Genomic DNA, 24071 nt, shown 5'->3' with positions numbered 1-24071 from the left:
CCATGACGGAGCAGTGTGGGGAACGCTGCGGCCCGTGGGAGGAACTCATGTTGGAGAAAGTTTGTGGAGGACTGTCTCCTGTGAGAGGGGGACCAGGATGGAGGAGGGGAAACAAGTTCCGGACACTCCCCTCACTGAAGATGAAGAAAGTGGCAGCGCTGACTGCACCCCCCATTCCCTGCCCCTGCGCCACTGGGGGAGTAGGTAGAGATGTCCGGAGCAGAGCTGAGCCCAGGAAGAAGGGAGGGGTGGGGGGAAGGTGTTCTCAAGATGTGGCAATGCTTCTCACTGTCCTGCTCTGTTATGTGTTGTTAGTGTCTGTAATAAATGTATGTTCTTTTTTTTCTTCCCCTAACGAGTCTGCCTTTTGCTCATTATCATAAAGGGGAATTTTTCCCCATCCCAGTCCTATCTCGAACCCCAGGCCTGGCTCTCTGTCCCTTCTCATTGCCAGAGGGGAAGGGAGAGAGAGCTGCTGCATTGTGGTTGGCTGCCAATCAGGCCTAAACCACGACAAATTGCCTTGATCCATGTACAGAACCTTGCACTTGGCTTTGTTGAATTTCATGAGGTTTGTACAGGCCCACCTCTCAAGCCTGTCCAGGTCCCTCTGGATGGCATCCCTTCCCTCCAGAGTATCAACCACTACACACAGCTTGGTGTCACCATCAAACTTGCTGAGGGTGCTCTCAATCCCACTGTCCACGTCACCAGAGATAGGAGACAGCATACTAACACCACATCTTTATTGCACCTCTTTGCAAAAGGACAGACAACATTTGGCTTGCTTAGCCCCTCCCCAGAAACTGGAGTGAGCCTCTTAGACTGGCAGTAGAGTTTTCAGCATGTTTTTGGCACAGCAGCTTTGTATTATGCTGCTCCCAGCTACAAGAATGGCAGAAGGGTCCAGCTCTGTAAGGGAGATTGGAAATGACAACAACTTAGAGAATGCTGGAAATAAGCAGTCTTTAATACAAATTTTGCCCAGATTAGCCCAGGTACTAATACTAATTGGCACACTGTGATATGTCTCCGTACTACTTTAGTACTGATGTTCTACACTGTTCTTTCATGAACATCACTCTTGTGCACTGTCTGCAGAGGAACTGCACAACACAGTAGGGTATCTTGTATATCTCAGTATGCTCCTGCCAAAGTACAGCATGGTCAAGATTGGTATATGCCAAAGGGGCCTTCACACCTCTACAGCCCTGATACACGCTACTTAGCTCCCTGTTGCATGCTATTTAACAGCCTGACTGCTCATTCACTATTGCATTCAAAGCCAGAAGAGAGAGCATGAATTCAACAGCTCTCCCCTTCTGCACCATGATCTCTACATCTTGACACAGGGTTAGGCATTCTCTCTTCTAAAATCTGTAGTGTTTTAACAGTTTCAAAAAACCCCAAATAAACAAAAAATTCACCAAGACAAACAAACAAACCCAACAGCCCCAAAACCAGATCATCTGAACTCCAACAAGTGCAGTATGAACTTGTGACACACAAATGTACTGGAACATACTTGCAAAAGTAACTCTGAACTAGGTTTTACTCTTATCTGAAAAGATATGTGCAATTTCTTCCATCTTAACAGTTCATGTATGGAGGGGGGACAGGAGAATAGGTGCAAATTTCAGATAACAAAGGACCAAATCCTTCATACCTTGGTCTTGCCATAATTATTGATAATAATGGTATTACTTATTTGTGACAAGATCAAAAATGTCTAATATTCGGAGATTAGAGTTCAGGAACAAGACAAACATAGTTTTTTTTTTTTCTATTTTTGGACAGTGACAAATGTGTTAAGATAGTCTGTCTTCATCTATGTGGTCTGATATTAGCTGTATAGCACAGAACTCTCTTTTTTCAGATATGAACAAGTAATACTGAAAATCGCTGGAAGAACCTAGCCTGGCAGAAACCTCAGCCCATCTCCTTGGTACTTGTTATTTAAAAAAACAAAACAAAACAAAAAAACCCCAAACAAACAAACAAAAAAAAAAAAAAAAAACAAAAACAAACCAACAGAAATACTTTCTGTGTGTTATCATCACTGTTTTCCACAACCTAGACATAATGACAGGCAATGTGCGACAAACTTTCTCATTAGTATTTTCAGATGAGAATTTCTGCTTCTATATCCAGAAATCAAAGTATTCACATCAAATTGGCACAACCTGACTACCACTGTAAAACATACAGATGCTACTGCCAGCAACTTATCACACCTTTACTTCCTCAAATAATGTTTAGATTAACTTATCTCCACTGAATCTTAAATTGCTTACCATAGAAAAGGGAGGTTAAAATTAAAGCAACTTCAGTTTGCTCATCTTAATGCAAAACAAATTATCCTCAATAAGATGACTTCCTACAATTAAATTTTATTGTCCCAATAGAAAAGTTTCTATAATCCATTCAATAATCTGATTTATTAATGTTAGTAGTCTCTTATACAACAAAAGATACCAGCTCCTTTCCTCTTACTCATTTCAATTAATGACAATCATGTATTCAACTTTTACTTTAAATGACCTTTGGTACTTGGGTTGTCAGCTAAAAATGGATTTTAATATTAATTTGCAGAGGATTCATTATTTATGTGTAACAATACCCTGTACTATTTTAATGTTGTCTTTCAGACACTGCAGAACAGGAAAAATGCCTCATTCAATAACGGAAAATTAATCAGCAATTTTGACCTATTCTACAACAAATCACACATATATTAACAAAACAAAAGAATATAAGAGGTATATTTAGACTACCATGCAACACTGAGGAAATGTTCGTTGCTTGTTCTGTTTTCTGAGCACAAGCAGGAAGCCATCCAATGGAAATGAAGGAGAGAACAAAAAAAAATAGAAGTGGTATTTTTCATATACACTGACTACCAGCAAACAACAAAAGAAGTTGTGATATGTGGAGGGAATAAATAAGAAAGAACTGGATTAAAAAAAAAAAAAAAAAGTAGTGGCTAAACTTTCTTAACTGAAAACAATTAATTATATAAAAGGATGAATTTTCTTAGTAATGCTAAGAAATGTGATGCTACTTCTTGCTTACACCAGGTACTTTAGCAATTTAGATTTAGGGTTTTAAGGTAATTTAATATTTGACTTAAAATGGTTTGTGTTATATTTCAATCACCTACACATACAACTGAAAAGGAAGCATTCACTAAAGATTGTGCAATTAATAAAAACACATTCTTTTATTTACAAATTGTTAATTTAAAAAGGCAGGGCTTAAGCATACTCTTCCTGCCACTGACTTCCCTAGGAATAAGACCGTATCCTCAAATATTACACCACAAATATTCGCACCACCACCATGAACTTCGGTTTCCAACTTTCTACCTGCTTCTAACTCTTTGTCTAGCCTACCTCCCACTTACATGCTCCCTTCTCAGTAGGGTCTCCAACCAAGGCTAACGAGCTTATCTCATTTCCACTGAGCTGATGAGTGCTGGCAGCAGCTGATAGGGAATACTGGACAGAAAATGCAAATCTGTAGTTCATGTACCATACCTGAATCATTAGGGAACTTTAAAACTAGTGACAACACAGTAGTTTTATTCAGTATCTTTCATGCTGTCATTATTAAGCAGTAGGTATTTTTAGCTACCAAAAGCCAAATCCATCTGCAGCAGCAGCGTTTCCAAGGAGACAGAATAATTTAAATACATGTGGAACTTGATCTCTGTTTTCATCAACTCCTCTCTGTTACTGGAGCTGCTTTGAGTCAGATTTCTTATTTGAGGAGGGAAAAGTGATTGGAATACATAGATTTGAGATTGTAATTTAACAGTTTAGCTTATGCTTTCAGATATATCCTCTACAAATAACGAATGTTAGGATGCAACACATCGATTTTTCAGTCAGTATTATTTACCCGTGTTCACATTTCAGTATAAAAAAATATTACAATTCAGTCTTTTAGAATAATTTTGTGAATTGCTGACATTTGCTGTAAGATATTATTTTTTTTGACTGATTGTTTGTTTAGCAAACATATTAGGCTCCATTCTCTGAATAAACAGCTAGGAGAAAAGGATACCACTCCAGATGCTTGCAGCTGGTAAGGTGTATAAATAAGTAGACAGAAGACAAAGCTTCTCACAGTCCTCTTTAGTATTCAGTAAGAGTTCTATTGACTTGTCTCAGTTTTTCTTTAATAATTCGGGGTCTGCTCTAAGGAAATTCACTCAATGAATACAACAAAAATGGACACATGCATTTAGTGATTTTAATCTCTGAAATCTATTAAAACTTAATTCCAGCATTTTAGCTTTATACATGTTTTATAGCTATATACTCTCAAACCAATTATAACAGTTTATTTCAATGAAGATTTCTGCTTCAAAACAATAAAACAGGGTCCTGTAGGATAACAATTTTTTGCTACAAATAAAATGTAAAAATAAGTGACTGGAGAAATTCTTGCCACAGTGAAGCCAATACAAAAATCTCCAGTTCTTTCAGTGGGGCCAGGACTTCTGCCTGTAGTCCCAGATCCTCAAATAATGTGTCTTGATAAACAAATCTATTTTCTATACCAAGTAAGTTATTTGCTACTTGCCATTACCAGTGTCTATGAACTAACAGCTGCTGGTGAAACGTAAACTCAGAAGAACAGGTTTCATACAAGCTATTTCAACAGTTTATTAAAACTGGTGTGTAACTGCTGTGGCTACTACAAGATTTATCTGTCTTTTACACATAATTTAACTATATGCATTGTTTTTTCTTTATAAAAAAAGAATTTGATGACTGAATTATAAACCACATTCATTTCAAACCTTAAAAATAATGCAAAAAATATCAGAACCCCTTTAAGAGTTGCTCTGAGGAGCCATTACTGTATGTTTAACACTAAATAAAACACATACAGTTTTATAAGCAATTAATTTGTAAGTCCTTTTCCTATCCAAACTCAAAGAAAACATTTCTAGATCTTCCAGCACTATTTTCCTGCTGGTAACCTACACTGTATTTTCAGCAGCGAGTACTTCTATCACACAAAAGATCTCTCTTCCTACAGCTTACTGAACAGCTTCAGCATCAATAAAATACAATGCCTATACTGTCACATGAGAAAGTTGTCAGATAGCATCATGCATGCCAATGATTTCACTGTCTATGGATCTCACATCAGTTGAAACCTCCTAGGCAAGAGAAATAATAACCTGAAAAGCTGCTGAAGTAATTACTTAGGAACAAACAAGATGCTTGCACACGTATTTTTTTATACCCAAGAAATGTTGTGGCAAGGATCAAGAATAGCTATTCAGAACAGGTTTGGTTTTTTTTCAACCTTACCTGTAAATCGGGTTTCTGTGTTTCAGCTCCGTCAGTGCAGACTGAAAGGTTTACTCCTCCTTTTTCCATCCATCAGACAGCAGTCATCCAATAACTGAAGTCATCCTGGCATCCTCTGGAACATGCTCTCTTATTTCCCACTCCCCACCCCCCATCTGCACGCTAGCAAAACAGAAAAACAGCAATAAGAAAACAAAAAAAACACAGCTAAAAATCAGCTTTAATGAGCTACTTAGTAATCACTGAGGACACCGTACTGGAAGGTAACGACAAAATTTTAAGATGATAAAAAATTAAGTCTCTCTATTAATAACCTTCAGCTCTGCTAGTGAATAGCACTTCTCCCTTTCAGCTCCTTTTTGTAAGGGAAAAACAAGTAAACAGATGTAGGAACACAGTTATTGCCTGTATACATTCTTTGAGACTGACTCAGCTATCCAGATCTTCAGCGAAGAGTACTACTGTGTATTTAGAAAATTTTGTGATTATCAAAATAACAGTGGTGCTTTTATACAGAGCAAGAATCTGAAATCTCAGTGCAAATTAGAATAATTCAGAACTGGATGCCAGTCATTTCCTACAAAATACCTTCTCTTTCTGTTTGAAGCAGTATTTATAAAATATCTGAAAAAGAATAATTAATTCTCACTTTTTCTTGAGGTTCTTCCTATATAAATCTCTACCTGTATAATCAGTGCATGTGCATTTATTTTACTGTGTTTATAATACAGTAGCCAAAATCCAGTGTGCTGTGTGAACTCTATCCACACGAAACTTTCTACCTAAATAAGAACTCAAATATAAAAATTGACTCAGTGAACAATTTTCAATTTATATGCCTCAAATATACTATTAAGTCTATTTATAGCCTCTTAAACGTTGTTGATCTGGGAATTTTAAATTTCTATATATCCATATAAATCTGGTATCAGCTCAGCTGAAGACAACAGCATCAGATCTACTTTATGACAGTTCAATAAAAATCAAAATCAAAAATGAGTCTTCAGTCTTCACTAAGGTAATGCTTACTGCCACATCAAAGCATTTGTACTCCTGGATTTCCCCTGGAAAGGAAAATGCTAAGCATCAGGAGTGGACAAATACCTTTGTGTTTACAAATTTCAATCTTCAGCTATGGCTTTCCAACAAAATTAACTGTGAATTCCTTTAAATAAGAGCATCTATCCTCTTCACTGATTTATTGATCTTTTACCACAGCAAGACTATACCAATTAGCATACTTTCACTGTAAAGTAATAGCTGTTTTAGCTTCTGAAAAAATTAGTTGTCAGTCTTACCATAATGAACTGCCAGTGGATCCTACGCATAACATTCAGATTCTGTCTTAAGAAGTAAAGTAGGTGTCTTTTTAACCAAAATACCTCCGTTTAACATAAAACCTTTTCCTAGATACCTAGAAAAATGAAAATCCATTCCTGCAAGCATTAAAAAACCTAAAATAACTATTAGGCTCAAAATCAGACAAAGAATACAATTTTCTTTAGTAGGAAGGAACAGTGGAGAAAACCGAGGAAAATCTAAACAGACATTTTGCCCTGATAAGCGACTGGCTGGTAGACACCTTCAACATCAAATTTATTTCTGCAGATAAAAAAGAAAATAGACTTGAGCACCAACACTTCACTTCTCAACCAGCCAGACTGCTGAGGGAAACACACAGACATACAGAATTGTAATATCATAACTGGATTTAATAGAAATCTTGTCAGTACAGATGCAAGGTCCAATACTGTTCCAGCCCTGAAGCACTATTAGAATAATCACAGAGAAATGAGCAGTACAAACAAGTAAACCTGAATGCCTTGCAAAATCTATGAAAAAAGATTATTAGCGAGGAAAACCCCAACATCTCTAAAATAGTCTCAGAATGAAGCAACTCTAATACAGTCAGTGTTTCTAAAATAAAGCACAAATAGCCTTGCTACAAAAAAATTATCATCATTAAGTAGGCTGATATTTCCCCCTCACTTCACAAGCACTGCAGACACAAGCCTCCCCAGCAGTGGTGTCTGTGCAAGCTCTGTAACCTAGACTTGCCAGTTTCTTCAGAATTCTACATAACATCAGACAGCCCTTGTGAAATATGTCCTGATTTGCACACCAAAAGTTAAAGTCATTTACTTGATAAATGCATTTTAAATATATGAAATTCACTTCTGCTAGTGCATCAGGGTGCTGAGGACCTTCCCCTGTGCGCGGTGGGGGGGTGTCTGGCTGCCTGGGTATGAGGCCAGTTTACAGACAGCACAGCTCATGGCGTCAAAAGAACAAGGTTCCTGCAGCCCTGTGGGATGCCTGCCCACCCCCCTGCCAGGACACTGCTTTTAAATTCAGCATCTTGCCCTCGACCCCAGCCCAAGCTACGCTACCCCTCTGCTGCAGCCATGCCTGGACCTGGCCAGGCACCCACTTGATCCAGACCCCGAGAGGCTGACCACAGACCTGCCTGCGTCGGGGGGATCTCAGGCCTGCCCCTCTACTGCAGACGGGACACAGCGAGCCCCTGGCTCAGCCTGGGGGCCATCCCCAGGCCTGATCCACCCCGCACTGCTGGGCTGCCCTCGGTTTCTGGCTCACCTGCCCTTTCCAAAACACCTGCTTCCCTGGCCACTCCCTGGCATAGCACCCAAACCTGACTGTCCATTTCCAGGGCCAGCACCTGAGAAGTCTTAACAATGCTCTCAAGTTCCAAAGTGCTATTATTGGACTAATTAATCACATATATAGAGAGATGGAGAAAGGGAAATTGGGTCTTCCTTGAACTCGGGTTTATACCTAGTCCCTGAGAAAGTCATGGAACGAATCCTTCTGGGGGTTATCACAAGTCAAATGAAGCGATACTTTCCCTGATTATGTCTGTTGCTACTAAAATATCTGGTTACATCTTCTCTGACTCTACAAAGAATAAGACTTCTTTTGGCAATCCCTTTATGGAAAGATAATATGCTACAGGATCACCTCCTGCCTGAAAAAAGCTTCATAGAATTTAGAAAGTATATATAAATTACACATCAGTAATCCACTCTGCCCTACCATATAATGGTACTGACCAAGTAAATTAATATAAGTTGAAATCAGAAACTGCAAGACTGCTAGTGTACTTTGAGTTAAACCTATATAGCTACACCATCAGGGCTGAAGGCAGTTCCTGACTTGTTTTGGTTCATTATATACCATTCATGGATCCAGGTTGAGGTTGCACTTGCAACTCACAGTTCTTTTTAACATCCACACTTATCAATGAAGATCTGTACTTCCCACTTCAGAGTTAATGATAAGCTATGGTGGACACAGTTGAAAGATGCTGCACAGACCCACTGGAGACAACCAAAATGACACTCATATAGTACAAGTTATTTATGATGATTAAACCATACACGCCTCCATGCTCAGGTATGCTAGGAAAAAAAACAAATAAAACTCGTGTTTATCTTAATGCTTTAGACAAGGGTTATAAAGATGAACTGACACAGCTTGGTAAATAATTAGAACCTCAAACAAATCTCTCGTATTTCATAACACACACTGCTAAAACTAAATACGATCCTTCCCACAGTATCTGCTTTCAGTCTCTTCCCTTAGCAGAGCTAATTGTTCCACTCCCCTCCCTTGGTCAGCTCTATCAGTAATGCAGTTATCTTTCTCTGTAGGCCTTATGCTTTTTCTACTTTTTTTTTTTTTTTTTTTTTTTAATAAAACACATTTGCAGCTGTTCTATTTATCAGATTATTTTCCTCTCTCTCTACTTTATTCTATCCCATAGCCGGTCCATACTCTCTTCTTTAGTGCATATATCAGTTTCTTTCATAGAACAATGAAGGATTTACTTAAAGACAGTGGAGTTAAAATTCATTAAAGCTAAATCAATACTAAAACCTGTTTGCAGCAGTGTTTGATATCAAAGAGGATCTTTGATTTGTTACGTTCTGCATCCAGTTTTGTGTTAGCGGCCTTTATTTCAAATTTTGGAAAAAACAAACAAACAAACAAACAAAAAATAGATAGAGATACATAGCGAGATGCAGATGAGAGCTCATCAGTTAACTGTAGTTCTTATGGTTCACATGTACATTCACTTCAAGACTAGACCACTTTTTATAGACTGACTCCATAATGAGGACAGGCTGAGAGAATTGGGGTTGTTCAGCCTGGAGAAGAGAAGGCTCCAGGGAGACCTTGTTGCAGCCTTTCCAAACTTAAAAGTGTCCTCCAGGAAAGATGGGGAGAGACTCTTTATCGGGGAGTATAGGGATAGGATGAGGGGTAACAGTTTTAAACTGAAAGAGGGAAGATTTAGATTAGATACAAGGAAGAAATTCTTTACTGTGGGGGTAGTGAGGCCCTGGCACAGGTTGCCCAGAGGAGCTGTGGCTGCCCCCTCCCTGGCAGGGCTCAAGGCCAGGTTGGACAGGACTCTGGAAGGTGTCCCTGCCCATGGTAGGGGGTTGGAACTAGATGATCTTTAAGGTCCCTTCCAACCCAAGACATTCCATGGTTCTTTCTGCAATCTAGTACAGTACGTGCTGATTTCCTGACCACTCTCATGTGTGGGATACTGGGTAGCAACTTCTGCACCATTTTAATTTTTTCTGAAATGCAATTATTCACAAGCAGGAGAGAAGGGAAGGGAAACAATGGCTAGGGGCATTGGTTTACATATCTCAAAGAACTCAGATTACTGGTAAATAACAGATCTTGATCTCCACTTGTTAATCCACACAGGTGTTTGTACAGCATGTGACTCTCAGCAGCTATCCTCGGGCTATGTAACTTCATGGTAGTTGACCACATAGTCCTTCATTAGAAACCAATTACTGTAGATCTTTTCTGTAAAGTATGAGATCAGCTCTAACATACTCCTTAATGAAGACATAGGTGGAGCTTTATATTTAAAGAAAGCTACAGACAGATATTACAGACTGTTACTAGTTTGTTCACCAGGCTACTGACTGCAGGATCAGGCATTTGCTGAAGAAAAATAGCAGCCACTGTCTGGCTCAGAAGCCAAAGAGCTATCACCTTACCTATTAATGCTGGTAGAGGCCAGATCTCCTACAGCATAATCACTCTCCTGAAGGACTGTTACTAGGACATCAGAACAAATTTCTCACACATGGTCTAAGGATTAAGGATCTTATTCACCATTCTTCTAGCAAGACCCCAGGAAGGTATGGCATGTTCCACACATTAGATCTACTAGATCTCCTGAATGGAGAGAGACATTGTAATACCTTGTTTCTCAGCATCCTACATGTCTGTGGAAAGATCCTTGAAGAGGGAGGGACCAAGCTTGTAAGGCAGCAACAAGCCTATCTGAATTTCACAGCCACTGCCAATTCCATGAAGCAAGTCAGCATCCAGTATCATTAAGAAATGTGCCAGTATGGTCCCCAAGCAGAGTAAACACTAAAAGAAAGAAGAAGAAAGTGATAAATGAACTATATACGACTTACTGGTGTGCATTCTGGGCTGCTGCCTGGAAAAATCCTGCGTGGTCAGAAGAACTGGAACCCACTGATGTTTGACTATGAAATCCAGGCCAAGGTTTCCTTAATTTGAAGCTGCTGCCATTGCAAAGAAGTCACTTACGATTTATGATTGAAAATAAATGGAGAATTGAACTATCTTTCTCACAAATGGTGAGAAACAGATGCCATCATCTACTAGCCTTAGAAATCTCTCAAGGCATGTAGGATTCCAGTAGTCCAGAGATTTAAATAGTGGGATGCTATGAAATAAGATGTGTGTGATAGTTTCCGTGAGTCTCTGAAAAAGCTAGAACTCTGCAGTCAGAAATAGCAATGTATTAAAATGCAGAAGACATAAAACAAGCTATATTGGCTTCAACGCCCTACTGACTGCATTTAATGAAGCCTGAAGGGATGACTATTCAGGTTGGTGAAGAAGCTGGATAATTACAGGCAAAGCACAGTGAAAACACATCACCCTACGGTTTGAAAATCAGAACTGCTTCAGGAAGTAAGAATAGGATTACTTTACCACAGCTTTCATACATTTTTACTTTTTAACAGAACCTAGAAGACTCTGCGGTCCCCAAAGCAGCTGTGCCAAACAGTAACAAATCAAGCCTTTTTTATATGGTACAAGAGGATGCTAAGAAGTGACCGTACTGGTCAGTGAATCTGACACTTGAATACATGTTGCTTTAGGAGGAATTATCAAGGAGCTGTAAAAACTACTCTAGGAAGGGGGGAGGAGAAGAAGACTACATTGCTTGCTGTGCAGCTGAAGGCTGAAAGCAGGAGGCATTAGTTCCTTCCTTAGTTTTAAGAGAAACAGTACTGCAGCACCTCTGTTACAATAGTTCTTTGCTCCTTGATAAAAAAAAAAAAAAAAAAACCAAGCAAAATCAAAACAAATTCTCCTTTCCTCTGAAAAAAAAAAAAAAAAAAAATATATATATATATATATATATATATATATATATATATATATATCTTCTGTAAACAAAAAAAAAGCCAACCAGAAAAACACACCAACACAAACCAGAAACCTCCCTGAAAATAGGGCCAGGTGGGAATAAATCTCAGGACAAAACTGAGAAACATATTCAAGGCAGACTGATTTTCACTTCTTAGAAATGCAAGTTACAAATTTCAACTTGCTCAGACTCCCACCCACTCACCAGCATCCATTTATATTCCCTCAATCAACTCAAGAGTCCAGTCATCTGCTTTCAGTGAAATCAAAAGTGAGAAAACCTAAACCAAGAACTTCTGCATTATTTTACAAAGCAGCTTCCTAGCACAGAAATTATTTCCAGTTTCGCTTATTTACATGCCAACAACTAAATCACCTAAGTTCTTCCCCAAATCAGGAATCTACTTCTCATAACTAAATAACAATACACAAGCCTAAAACATCAGACGTTAAAAGCAAGTTTCTTTTGAACCATAATCCAGACTACACAACTGAAAGGCAAAATTAAGCAAATCAGAACAAGTTTACAAACCCAGTTTTTATTAGCTGTAAAAAAAAATTCTTGGTTTTCAGACATATCTGCTCCAGTGAAGAGCATAATGCTGGCACAGCACGGTAAGAAAAAAGATGAGGTACTACCACTTTTGAAAGGAACAGAGACACAGACTGACAGCTGAGTCAGGGAGGAATACCATGTTTCACTGCTATGATAGGTGCCTTATGAGATTTTACTTAGTCACCACAGCTGAGTACCTGAAAGATTAATAAGGGTTCTTTTTCTTTCTGCTTATTTTGCAGGTTAGACAAGTTTCTTATTTTATTTATAGTCCTCCTTCTTCTACTAATGCACTGACTTGATGAAACCTTTAAGCTGATTTTGAGTCAATCCAGTTCTGATCTAGCTGGCAATTATGCGTAGGGATGCCTGAAAAAAAACCATATACTTTCACATGTCCCAGGTTTGTTGGAGATTTTAATTATTATTATTATTTTAATTATTTAATTAATTATTATTGATCCATATATGGAAACTGTATTTGCCCATGCTCTCTCTTTTAGGACCACGAATAAGGGATTTTATTGATGAAGGAACTATAACAACAGACCGTAATACCTGTATTTAAGTATGATTAAGTAAATACATTAAGTACACTTGTGCAAAATTTAATTCCATTGTCACTGAAGGAGCTCCTCCTTTACACCATGTATACTTTTAAGAAGGCCATGCACTGTCAGTGCTCATAGTACTCACTGGTTTTCCCCCAGTGTTGCTGATGCACAGGTCACCAAAACAGACAGGGAAGGACAGCATCTGAGGAAATTGTGTCCCATTCGTAAGGACGTGTAACTAACCAGTACTTTGCAGCCTTTCAATACTACTGCTTTCTTGGAGTTGTTCTTTCAATTGTTCCATTTCTGTTTCTTCTAGCATGTATTTTTTAAAAAACTGTAATTGCCTCTAAGGTAAAATTTGCCATTGCGAACATAAGAACTTATGCATCATAGAGGCACTGGGTTAAAGATCTTTTAACAGACAATCGGTACAGCATCAAATCAAGCTCATTGAAAAGCAAAAACAAAGTTTGTAGGCAGCAGAACTGATTAAAAAAGCGGGGGGTGGGGGGTGCACAGGCAAGGGGAGAAAACACTAAAGAAATTATATGAAAGATCAGTTGCCTTTTCAGAAATTCAGTAAGTGCCTGCTTTGTCGTGTTCCTTGCAATAAGAAAGGTTATTATAAACCTTTTTGCTCTGTCATAGGTAAGGTGGAGTTCAAAATGTTGGTGCATAGTTTTGCTGATAAATTAAAATGTACTCATTCCCCAACTGATATGAACTTCAAAGAAAACAGTGTTCTGCAAGCAATCCACCTGCATCTTCACATACAGATTTGCAAAGATCTGTAGAAGGGAACACCCCCTTGGGAGGGAACAGGAGTCTAGTTCCTACTTCCAAACCAACCTTGTGAACAAGAAAGCCCAGATATCCCTCTGCACAACTGAATGGCCCAAAACTGGGTTAGTGTTATGCCCCTTTTCATCCACTATCACCCAAAAGAAAAGATAGATCCCTGCTTAGAACTGTCTTCCCCAAATTATTATATAGCTTGTCAATATGGTACATTTCTGCAACATGCAGGTGCATATTTGAACTCTTTCAGGCTGAGGAAAGAACAGTAACAAAGTCACTTTATTAGGAAGTGCTCTCAACTGTAATAAACAAGTACATGTCTGTCACTGGTAAAAGAGAAAATCCTATTATGTTAAGAGTCCACCTGTAGAAGAACAAAGAGGGCTTTGGATTCTCTGTGCATGCAGCTGCCTATACTCTAAAGAAGCTTAGAAATTCAGACCTCATACTGTACTGATCTGCCCATTTCAGCAAGGTAGAAACCCCAGTGAAATGCAGTTGCAGCTGCAGAGAACCATCAAATTGATTTCCTGAGTTGCAAATGCCTTTTTAATCACCTTCAGTGCAGCACTAGGCCTGCAAGAAAATGCTTAGAATCATGAACTTCAAAGGAAACATACCAACAGAATATCATGGTTGGCAATGAAAAGCAAGACAGTAGAAGGCAACTACCAGGAATTATTTTTAAAAAGTTCCTCAAGACATGTCAAACGAGGGAAAAATACAAATTTCGTCACCGGGGAGAGGTCTATTTTCATACAGATCAACTTCTGAAGCAAGGTCTTGGAAGAATCCCAAAGTTGCCACTGAAAATGAAAATCAGCATTTCTTATACATAAATTGTTAAGCCTTAGTTAGGAACAATTTTTAAGACACTGACAGAATTTGCTTTATTTTGCATCATTCTGATTAGACAATACTTCTGGTGACGTTAATGAGCAACTGAAGCTGAAGAATGGGCTTTCAATGTTCAGAGACACAAAGCCAGGAAGTAATATGCAACAAGAAGTCACTCGAGCTCTCCTTGATTTAGAGCTTTTTATATGTGTTTATATTCAGTATGTCTGTGTAAGGGAGAGGTGTATGTTAGACAAGCATCTATTTTAATGTCTACAGTCTTCCTACCATATCTCTTATGGACCTTCTTATACAAGCTCAATCAGAATTTGTCTTAAAATCTGGCCAGGCAGGTAGTTGTGTCCCATGACAAGAGATGCAGTGCTTAAATGTCACTGCATGATGTAACCAGAGGGATACCTGGGTGGGAGAAATTGCGTTTGTCTGATGACCAGATAGCTTCTATCTGACAGTTAAGTGGTATGAATAAACAAAGATGGCACCACAGATAGTCCTCTTATACAGATACAACAATAGGGAAAATACTGAAGGTCGGCCATCGAACCATCACACCAGTGTTTCTTCTACATACTGAATATGTAGCAATATACTATTAAGCACAAGTTAAAAAAATGTGTATTTGTAACCAAACTAATTTCTCTTATCTATTAGCACAACTATTAATACTTCCCTTAGGGTACACCAGTGAATGGTGCTAAAAAAGGCCTCGCTTGCAAACAGATTAGGTATAAAAAGGTAACATGTAAATGTTTTTACCATTCACTAAGTGCTATGGATTAAAATATAATAGTTGAAGTTCAGTACATACAGGAAGATACAGGAGAGCCATTTCAAATATTTGCATTTATCAAGTGAATGGCAATTTTTGCTATTTTAACCTACTAGTGTACAGTTCTCACTAAATACTTTTGCATACAAGACAAAAAAAATTTCCAACAACTTAAAATTCTAGATCACTGTTGATTACTCTATACAGATTGAAAAGCTACATTTCTTAATCATCTATCACTAAAACTAGTCTAAATATTATCTGCTTAAAATTTTAAAAAATAATACAAGATATTCTAATAAACATGATATTTCATTCTAGTGATATGATATGGCAGAGAACAAGAAGATTTTTTTTACAGAAAACCAGGAAATTTTATCTATAATTCATGGGGGTTTCCTCTACTTCAACTGATTTATACAGACCTGATCTTTTACATCCCTTAAGGAAAACAATAGCTTTCACAAATAATTACATGAATGTGTGTGTATTACAGGTAACGTATCACTATGAAAACTGTAAATTTTCCTCATTTTAACATGGATTTTAGTCACACTTGGGATCAACAGCAGTATGGCACAGAGTATTTGATCAGTAATAAAGCAGATATTGTCAAGAAAGATACCAGAAATATACCAGATAATGATCAAGACGGGGGCAAGTCTAAGTCTTTAAATTACCTTTATTAAGCACAAAACGTGTTGTGTTTCTTAAAATCAGGATTTTTATCAGACTGCTCCTAAAAACAAGACTGAATTAATTACCTTTAATCATTAGTTATTCTTAAATTTAATCCACACTGCATTTGGAAGACAAATGTAGGATTTTTTTTTTAAATCCCTATAAATAAGGAAAGTATCACAATCAAAGAACTTCTCAGGGAGAACATCAGTTCAGTGTGATCACGCACTGACATCTAGTGAATACTTGCAGTTAAGAAATTCTGTTGCTTATCTTTTCACTGCACATGCAGGACAAGTTTCACCAATATATTCATGCTGACAAGGTGTTTCACATATGGTCTATGTTTCCCTTCTAATTAGAAAGACATTATGATGTGCAGTATTTCTTGCACACAATCATGAGCACACACATACCTGCTCGAAAAATGTGTCTGTCCCTGTAAATGAGTCACTACCTCATTTTATTTTTCATCCATAATGACAGCCTAGTGACTAGTGTACCATATGTCAGTGAGACCAATCAGACAAACAAGTTCTTAAAGATGAGATGTATTTTGCAAACCTCCATCTTCACTCAGAGTCAGCTGGCTCTACACACAGCACAAGTGTTTTGCTTCCATTATGTAGCAGATGGAGATGATCTGAAAAGCCCTCAAACGTGAATGGCACATAGTGAAGAACAGTGGAGACTGCAACCAGAGAATTTATAACCGAGAACAATCTGGGGTCAGTGATTATGTCATTGCATTGTCACTCCTCCTAACGTGGCTCAACAGAGATGCAGAAGCTAGCTGTTCGACCTATTTAGCCAGCTTCATGCACAATCACCGGCCCCACATCCTCTCCATATACAATGGAAAATATGTGACTCATGACTCTTCTTATTCTTTAACTGCATTTAAGGGAGCCCTTATCCTAAGCTCTGCACATTGCTCAAACTAGCATCTTTTTCTCTTGAATTCTCAGGGAGCACTGGACAAATTATTCAGTGAAAAACTGCACTGCCTAGTATTACAAGCAAAATCAGAGAAACAAATATCAAAATAAACCTTCAAGCTCTTAACTGAGGTTGTGTTGGGAGGCAGGGGAGGAGGTGGTATGAAATATACTGCCAGATGCTATCAGTTGCTGTAAATCTTTGCAGACCCATGTTCAAAAGTCCTGGTTTTGTACCTCAATTTTCTTGAATTCCCAAACATAAGAATGCTCCAGAATCACATACAGCATTCTGAATGACACACTACTGCAAGCTATAAACCTTTTTTCAACATGAACACTGAACTGACTTGAAAGTTGTTTTTCATGAGAAGGGTGACAGGGGCCTAAACTACATGCACCTACCATGTTCAGTCCATCTCCCAGAAGGCCATTGGGCTGGGGGCAGGGAGCAGGGAAAAAAAATCAGAAATTAGTAATTTCAGAACTTCTAGCTTCACTTGATGAAAACCTGATATTCAACCAGGGTATGCATGCCTAGGTATGTGTATTAAGTTCACTTTCTCATGTACGTGCAAGTTATTTTGTCGCAGCTATGACACACAGGTGACAGCACTAGTGAAAAGCCTTCCAAATGGCTACTTGGATGAAGTTATTACCGAATACTAGGTTGCCCTACTCCTGCACAATACTTCTCCAGCAGAACTGCATGTCTTTGGATGAATAGCTTCAGTTGCAGAGTTCAATACAGTGGTTTTTTGTTTTCATGATTCCATAATAATCCTACGTGTGTGTGGTGACGGTGGCAGGGGGGAGATACAGGTCTCCCAGACCAAACCACATAAAGACCAGCAGGCCACTGGCACAGACTTTACTTTCCAAATTTGGCTGTAATGCATCTCTAAATTGCCTTTCAGATGTCACAAAGATATCTTTCTTAGTTGTACTATTCAGAGGCTTTTACAACATAAAGAGTAATTGCCCGGATTACCTATGCTGGTTGTTTCAGTAACTGTATCATTCCCATTTTCTTTTTTACTGGTTACTAAACCCCATCCTCCCCACACTCCTCACGCCTTCTCCCTCCTCCCAAAAAAAACACCCACAAAAACTCCTAAACAAACTAAACTAACTGGGGTGTGGATGGAACTTGACAAATCTGAATTGGCCTTTTTTTTTTTTTTTTTAAAAAAAAAAAGTGCTCAAAAAGAGAAACAACAAAGACATCCTATCTAATTTAGAAAAAGTTACCCAAGCCCTAAGCATAGTTACTCCACCAAGGCTTCTCCTATAACTATTTGGTTCAGGATATCAGGATACATCCCAAATATCTCATACCACACACGTATTGATCTGAGAAGGTGAGTGATAGACACATGCACAAAACCACACAAGATTATTTCACAAACTAAGATTTGTTAGCAGTAACATCAGGTACATTATTTAGGGATTCTTTAGTTAAAATGTTTAAGTCCATTTAAAAAGTGTTTTATGAATGCATCTTGGAAACAAGTCCAAGCCAAAGCAAGCATTAGTAGAAGCAAACGCAAATCCAGAGCAACTTTAACTCTCATTACTTCTTATACACATATACAAAGTTCACAAATATATACACATACAAATTTATATGAACATACAATGGCCTTCTGTTTGTCAAGACTCCACCTGGAAGATGACACATTTCCATGCTATCACTACAGTAAGCCTTTACTAATTTTCCACCATCTCTTACACAGTAAGAAAAAATTATAAAAGGTAACTGTATTATTGTCAGATTTATGTGTAAACTTATGGGCAAAACACGGATTATTAAGGGAGAGGGGGACATCAGGGTGCCTGATCAACTTTCACGGATTAAAATTTCTTCTGTAATAAAGAAAATTTATGCCCCCTCAAACCATACACAGTATTCTGCTTTGCAGATCAAAAATCCTTGTTGCCATGGGAACTGCAAAAAAAGCCAGTCATGACATAGCAAGGCTATAACAGAAGCATGTCTGCTGGGAAATCACCAGTAGTCCAAGGTTTTTGTTTCAAAAACCCTTGGGTATTTTCAACCTGAAAAGAAAATGTTTCCTCACATCTTACTTTCACACTCTCCTTCCACAAATATTTTAGTGAAAATTTGCAAAGTGAATTGGTGTTTAAGATGTACTATATACACTGCAAGAATACCAAGTGGCATATATATCTTTTCCAGATATACTTGGTATCAAGTGTGCACTAATGATTTACATTGCTCGGTCCATCTACACATAGGACAATAAACAGATCTTTCAAAAAACAAAACAAACAAAAAACCCCCACAAAACTGAAGTACTTGATGAGAAGCACACAAAAAAAGAATAGTGCATAAGACAGACTATATAAAGTAAGACTTAAAACGCAGTTGTTTAAAGTGGTATTTCAAGTTTAGTTATATATGCAATTTGCCCTCTGTATCTGTGTTCTCACCAGGTAAAAAAAAATAACATTTGATTACTAAAATAGAATATTATGCCTTTTGGGAAGTCTGTTGGCACTTCAAAGCAAAGTGAAAAGTCAGTGTCAAACCTAGAGTCATGCAATTCCCACTTGAACACAAACACTTCCCAGAAGTGTGAACAAAAACCACAACACACTGATCAAAGGATCCATGTAATAACATGGAATTCATACTACAAACATACCCTTTTCAGCACCCCATTATAATCTTATAGAAGTGCTAGATTTATTTTCCTGTCAAACACGTGTATGACAAAATGTCTCGAGACCACACGAAAAGTACCACATAGAAATGCTGTTAAAATTATGTGACCTCTAGGCCATATACCAATTTGTAACACAACAATGAAGTTGGGAAGAACCCTGGAGAAAAGAGTTTTGCAGAACAGTATCTGCAAAAATTGCTTTTGCACATCAAAGCAGACACTATATTTTAAGTATTTTTCTCTTTAACATTGTATCTACTTCAGTATCAGATTATGACAAACTACTTTAAAAAGAAATCTTGGAAACTAAATCCAAATCTTATCCGCAGGCTGGTCCCATGGTTCCAGAATTAGGTTCATGGTTCTGTCAATTAGGAAATATTTTTTTTTTACCTGTTTTTACATACACACTTTCCTATCTGTTCTAACAACACCTGCTTATCAGACCACACATTATACAGAACATAGTACCACTGCAACCAAATAGTTTTGATTAACTCTTCATTTCATCCTCCTTCCCACAGTGCAGATTAGGGCAGCTACCTACAATTTAGCAATGCCCACTCCCCTTTTTGACCTAGCCTGCATACCCTGGCACAGAACTGCATAGGTCTTGTAAAGCGCTGGGACAAATCACCTAATAACTGAAGATATTTAGAGTAATGGAAGGCACTTCCCAAGGAGAGTGCACTCACCTGGAAAATGCAACAGGCTTTTTTTTTTTTCTTTTTTATCTGTCAAAGCCATACAGTAAACAGAATGATAGTGGTTGGAGAGTGATAGCTGCATCTTTATTATGGCTTGCAGAAGTTGCAAATGTATTTAAATTGGGCTTAAGAAGTCAAGAAATTTACAAAGTGAATCAGTTAAGTGTGCAATAATTTTAAAAGTAAAATTTTATATTCAGAATAGCGTGGCATTAATCATTTGACAAGCTTTTAGAATTAGCAAAAGTACAAGTGTCTTTTCTCAATGGTGACTGGTGAGGAGAAAGGGCTGTGGAGTAAGAAAGTAACTGATATAATACAAAGTACACTACAAGTAGTAAAAATTACAGGAGAGTATGTAATATACCAGATAATTTTATCTGCATATATCAGTCCACTTAACACTGCATCTATTTGATGAATCATTATTTCCATAATACAGATGTTCTGCATTTCTCGGATTCATACAAACATTAGGCAGACATCCAACTCTTCTTGTCCTCTGGCTCACTGTTTCTCTAAATTAGTTAACCACGTGTAGAAGATTCCTCTATCTACATTTAGCTATTTATAAAAGAAACCAAACCACAATTCAGTCCTGTTCACCCCCCTCTCCACTTTGAACAAATAGATCAATACATTACATCAGCGCTGTAACATCTGTCTGTGGCTAAAGCGAGCTGCTACTTGTGCTGCTGTACTATCAGTGTGACAAACACCAAACCAGGCTGTATTGTGATCTGCAGCCTCTCTACAAGGCCATTTGTTTCCAAAGTACAACAATTTACAATAGTGGATGTATGTTGTAACATCACAATTACAACCTCCAGCAGTTGCTTATTGCTTATTTCCCCCCCAGCTGTTGCTATGTAATCACAAAGGCAGGAAATTATTTCAGATTGTCATTAGAATGACCTGACAGAATCCAAAACCGAAACAGTAAAGCACAGGACATGTAAAAATAATAAATTCAAAGTAAGATAACATTGCATATTACAAACACTTCTCAGTCTGTTACTCAAGTAAGGGTCCCCACAGAGTGAAGAAGCCAGCCTAGATTCAAGTGCTTTATATTGCAGAAATCTGACACCACCTAATTCAAATCACAAAGAGATTTCTCTACGTTCAACCAATTTTACACCACACACTGAAGAAAGTTCTCCTTATTGCATGATAAAAGCTAGATAGATGTAAAGAGCTCCATCTAAGATATCTAAGAACATTTTAAAATAAAGGATGCTTAGTCAAAACCACAGATAAAAAGAAATAACCCCTCTGAGTTTTCTGTTTTTCCTGCTCTTCATTTTGTTCTCTATCTTAAACAAATGATAGATAAGATTTTTAGTGATTTTTCCTCAACTAGTGAGGTGTGTTGCTGGGCTAGCCTGAACCATGCTTCACACAATAAACAGAAAGATAACATTAAAACAAAAGCCACAGATAAGAACAGGCATACAAGAAGGGCAGGTATTTCCTTATAGTCAATTTTTAACAGCGGCATTTTAGAAACTACTGTAGTTTGCTTTCCTCTGACAAGACTAAACAGCACAGAACTCATCCTGGAGTCACCTTAAAGTATGCCACTCTAGCATCTCTGCCCTTGGGTCTTTATTTACTTTGCCACTTCCCAGAGTAAATATATTAAGAGTTACAAACGTCTCGGAACTTTTTTCTTCCCACACATAGTAAAAAATCCATTCTCCAATCTGCACACTAATGAAACAAAGGTGACAAGTGTGGACGTGCCATCATTTGCGGTGGAACTTTAGTTAACGAGTCTTTCCGCAGCAAAACACATCCTCATCAAGAACACTGCAAAATCGGGTGGGTACAATTCACTGCGAGGAGTGAAAGAACATGGGAAACCGAGCATGTCTTTCATCCTGAAGCAACCTGCTTATTCTTTAGCTCTACTAGTCCGCATCAGCCTCTGTCCCTGACCGGCTGTTTGTCTTTCCTGCCTACGTAGACCAGAAGGTGTCTCAGGCAAAGAAAGAACCGGGGGTATCTGTCGCTCCGGAGTTTGCTGTGCTAATTAGACTTAAAACATAGTTTCTCACCCAGGACTAGCACAGCCTCGCAGCAGAACAGGATTTATCCAGAACCACCGAGCACACGGAGGCCCCAGGCAGCATTTCCCACTTACCCCGCTATCCCAGCGGACGGCTGAGGCTACACCGGCTGTGGCCGGCGCGCCCGCGCCCGGCTCGGCTCGGCCCGGCGCAGCTGGGAGCCGAGGGGCTGGGACCCTGCAGCGCCCGGGGGCAGCGGCAACCCACGGAGCCCTCAAGGGGTCCCACAGGCCACCTCGCCTCGGCCCTCAGGCGGCAGAAACGCCAGGAGGGGAAGTTTTACCGGCGAGGGTCCATCAAATCTTTGATTTGCAGACAACTGCTCTCTCTGGGCAAGTTAAAAACCCACATGCTAGCGGAGTTGGTTCTTCCTCACCAGGAGAGCCCCAGCTCCTGAGCTAACGACGGGCACCCTTCTGTCCCACAGCCTCCTCTGCGGTTAGAGACGCCCAACAGGCTTACGGGTCCTCACCTGAAAAACTGTCATTTCAGGTAATCCTGCACCGCCGGGGTTAATCGGTCCTACGCCGGCAGTTCAGAGTAACGCGAGCCGCGGGCACGCCGGGCGCCCAGCCCTCCATCGCCAGCGCGGAGCCCCGCGAGCGGCACTTCCCGAGCTCGGGGGCTGCCTGACACCGACCGCCGCCCCCGCCCTGCAGCGGCCGCTCGCGCCCTCCGCCGGCCGTTGGGGCGGCGCCGCCGCGCGCCCGGACCTTCCCGCCCCGCCCGTGCCGCGCCGCGCGGCGCCCGGCCCGCAGCGCTCGGCCGCGGAGGACGAGCCGGGCGGCCGCTGCTCGCCCCTGCGCGGGGGGCCGCGCCCCGAGCCCCGCCTGAGGGAGCCGCTGCCGGGGAGGGGGCCGGGGGGGGAGCGAGCGGGGTCCTGCTGTAAGCCAGGGCGTCGAAGGCAGGAGAGGTTCTGCGGCGAGTACACCTGGGCGTAATTGGTGTTCGATGGGTTAGCAGGTGGTTTTAATAGCTCTACAGATTCGTTAAAAAAAAAAAAAAAAAAGGGTTGGGGGGCAGGGCGGGGCTGTTCCAAGCAAAAATATACCTGCTTGTCAGCTTTGAGGTATTTTTTTTTCTTTTTTAATTTGTACTAATCTGTTAAGTATAAATCCCTGGAAGAAGCATACTGGTTATTTTCTGAATGGTCTAATTCATACAAATATATGTATCTGCATTTTCTTCAGTGCCTTTCCCTCCACAAAACCAACCAGCCAGCAGTAACTTTGGTCTTTAAATTACAGAATTTCAGACTCTGTCATCTCTTCATAGGTTAGACCCTATCCTGACAACTGTTTTTTTTCATAGGCAGAGGTAAAAAATCTAATTGCAACACTGCAGCCCAAGAGCTTGCTACATTAGTATAGCAATACTAATTTTTGAAGTAAACAATCCCAACAGATCATTAGTGGTTGCAAGCTGGGGAGAAGAGATGAAGGGCACCGTCCTGCTGCTCCATGTGGAAGTGTTTCTGCTGGGGTCCATGCCCAACGCTGGGGCTTACACATCACGTATGTGGCTGGGTATGTCTGCTCTTCCTGATACCCTATAGAGATACATGTCTGTATTAGAGTTCATGCATGTTTCTCTTAGCTTTTAATTTGTTCTGTGTATTCTACCTTCCAGGCATTACTTTACATTTAAAACAGATAT

At 39.4% G+C, this 24071-nt stretch overlaps 1 protein-coding gene across 4 annotated transcripts in view; it reads right to left on the bottom strand.

Moving 5' to 3' along the window:
• CSRNP3 (cysteine and serine rich nuclear protein 3) overlaps nt 1-23039 on the bottom strand; it is a 112145-nt gene extending 89106 nt beyond the window's left edge. For 3 of the 4 annotated variants that reach the window (XR_006164530.1, XR_004409265.2, XM_033007858.2), the window contains exon 1: nt 5328-5431. The gene's annotated coding sequence lies outside the window, so the exon portion shown is untranslated. Of the gene's footprint in view, nt 1-5327; nt 5432-22887 lie in introns of those variants that run through there. The other variant, XM_042783940.1, reaches the window with a different exon arrangement.
• Between the last annotated feature and the right edge of the window lie 1032 nt (nt 23040-24071).

Source organism: Tyto alba, unplaced genomic scaffold (genome assembly GCF_018691265.1).
Source record: "Tyto alba isolate M040663 unplaced genomic scaffold, T.alba_DEE_v4.0 Super-Scaffold_7, whole genome shotgun sequence".
NCBI classification, from domain to species: Eukaryota; Metazoa; Chordata; class Aves; order Strigiformes; family Tytonidae; genus Tyto; species Tyto alba.
Note: the sequence above shows the minus strand (reverse complement) of the source record. Positions and strands in the feature narration are given on the sequence as shown.